This window comes from Carya illinoinensis, chromosome 5 (genome assembly GCF_018687715.1).
Source record: "Carya illinoinensis cultivar Pawnee chromosome 5, C.illinoinensisPawnee_v1, whole genome shotgun sequence".
NCBI lineage: Eukaryota > Viridiplantae > Streptophyta > Magnoliopsida > Fagales > Juglandaceae > Carya > Carya illinoinensis.
The window spans coordinates 26,343,980-26,346,415 of record NC_056756.1 but is presented as its reverse complement, the minus strand read 5'-3'; positions in this window follow the sequence as shown (position 1 = coordinate 26,346,415).

The following is a 2,436-nucleotide window of genomic DNA, read 5'->3' as shown; positions in this document are numbered from 1 at the left end:
TTTGAGAAGTAATGGGAGTGAAGTGTGCAACTTTACAAACGGTGGCAAAAAGAATGGCCAGGGAAGCAGTTGAGAGATCTCACTGCCACCCTTACGCCCATCCCTAGCAGTTTCCTAGGAAAAGGGAGGGGAGGTCAGGGATGAACAAAACCTACAATAGGCTAAATTCAACGAACCATTGGAGATCATGACACCGTATCCCAATTGCCCTAACCCCACAACACGTATCGGGACTCAAGTCCCCCTAGAGGATAGATAAACCCTACAATAGCTATTGATAGATCATCGGGACATATTTGACTGGAGCCATGATGAGATGCTGGGAATATACAACAATATTATTAAGCACCACCTGTGTGTAGACCCCACGCACAAGAAAGTATGCCAAAAAAGAAGATCGTTTAGAGTTGAAAAATATGCCGCCATTACTGATGAAGTAGAATGCTTGCTCACCGCCAGCTTTATCAAAGAAGCCCATTACCCTAAATGACTATCTAATGTTTTCCTTGTGAAGAAGGCAAATGGAAAGTGTAGAATGTGCGTAGACTTCACTGACCTGAACAAGGCTTGCCCAAAGGACAGTTTCCTCTTGCCACAAATTGATGTTATAGTAGACGCCACCGCATAGTACAAGATTTTGAGGTTTATAGATTCCTATTCAGGCTAAAACTAGATTCGAATGCACCCAATAGACGAGGAGAAGACATTGTTTATTATGGATTGGGGACTTTATTGCTAGAAATTCATGCCATTTAGTTTGAAAAATGCAAGGGCCACCTACTAGACACTGGTCAACTGAATATTTAAAGAACAGATAGGAAGGTCAATGGAAGTGTATGTAGATAACTTATTAGTGAATAGCAAGGAGCCCGCCCAACATCTGGCTGACCTAAGGGAGGCGTTCACAATCTTACGCCAATATAAAATGAATTGAAACCTAGCGAAATATGTGTTTAAGGTTAGGTAAGAGAACTTCTTAGGTTTCATTGTGTCTGAGAGAGGAATCGAAGCCTTTCCTGAAAAGATTGATGCAATCCTTAACATGAAGCCACTGAAAAGCTTAAACAACACTCAACGACAAGCAGGAAAGGTAGTCGCCCTGAATAGGTTTGTTTCCAGGTCGATGAACAAATGCCTCCCTTTCTTCAGCGTATTGCGTAAAGTAAACCCTTGGAATGAGGAAGGCAATGAAGCCTTTGAAAACCTAAAGTTGCATTTGGCCAACCCACCATTTTTTAAACATCAAAAATTTGACATACTCTATGTGTATTTGGTAGTTTCCCCACACGTCGTTTCAGCCATCTTGGTCGAAGAAGAAGGAGCCAACCAACTACCTGTGTACTATGTAAGTCGAGGCTTGAGAGAAGCAAATGTAAGGTACCCACGAGTGGAGATGTTTGCCCTCACTTTAGTAACGGTGGCCAGGGGACTCTGCCTATATTTTCAAGCTCACATGATAAGGGTGCTCACAGAAAATCCAATGGCAAAGGTGTTGCAAAGACCAGATTGCTCAGGAAGGTTAGTAGGGTGGTTAGTTGAGTTAAGTGAGTTCAGTATAGAATATTTGCCAATAAAGGCGGTGAAAGGGCAAGCATTGGCACACTTTTTAGCAGATTTTTTAGAGTTTCCCCATAAGCTATGATGGCTTTGACAGGGAAGCTGTGGGCTCTCTTCATTGATAGCTCCTCTTGTTGATCTAGCGGAGGGATAGGAATCCACTTGGTTAGTCCCCAAGACTAGGAACATGATTACATGGCGACCATTACCTTCAAGACAACCAATAACGAAGCAGAGTATGAGGCACTGGTGGCAAGACTTTTGATAGCCACTGCTTTGGGAGCAACAGAGGTGGATGTAAAATTAGATTCACAGGTGGTGGTCAACCAGGCATTATGGCTATACGCCACCAAGGGGGAGAAATTAAAGAAATATTTAGCTTTAGTTTAGGAGGCACGCAACTAGTACGAGTGTTTCAACCTATCCCAATTACCCCGAGAAGATAATATAGTGCTAGATTAGTTGGCACTTGAGGCATCAAGGATGGAGGATGTGCCCTTCCCATGGCAGGTTGAAAAGAGAGTTGTTGAAGTTCTAGCTGATGACTTGCAAAATCTTGTATTGCAGATTTACAAGATGTGTGCTCGAGCGACCAAAAGCCTCCACTTGAGTGAAATCAGGCAGAGTTGAATGCTCGATGTACGCTCGACAAGCCGCTCGAGCGAATTTAGGCAGAGTCAAACACTCGATTCTCGCTCGACACCTCGCTCAAGCGAATACCGTATTTTTCCATATCTAGGGTTTTCCGCCGTCAGAGCATATAAAAGGGATTTTTCACCATATGACCATACCTTTTGACTGGAGAACACTTTTGGGACAGAAAAACACAGCTAGAAGGATTCAAATCATCTGTTTTGGAGAGGGAAGTCCAAACATTGC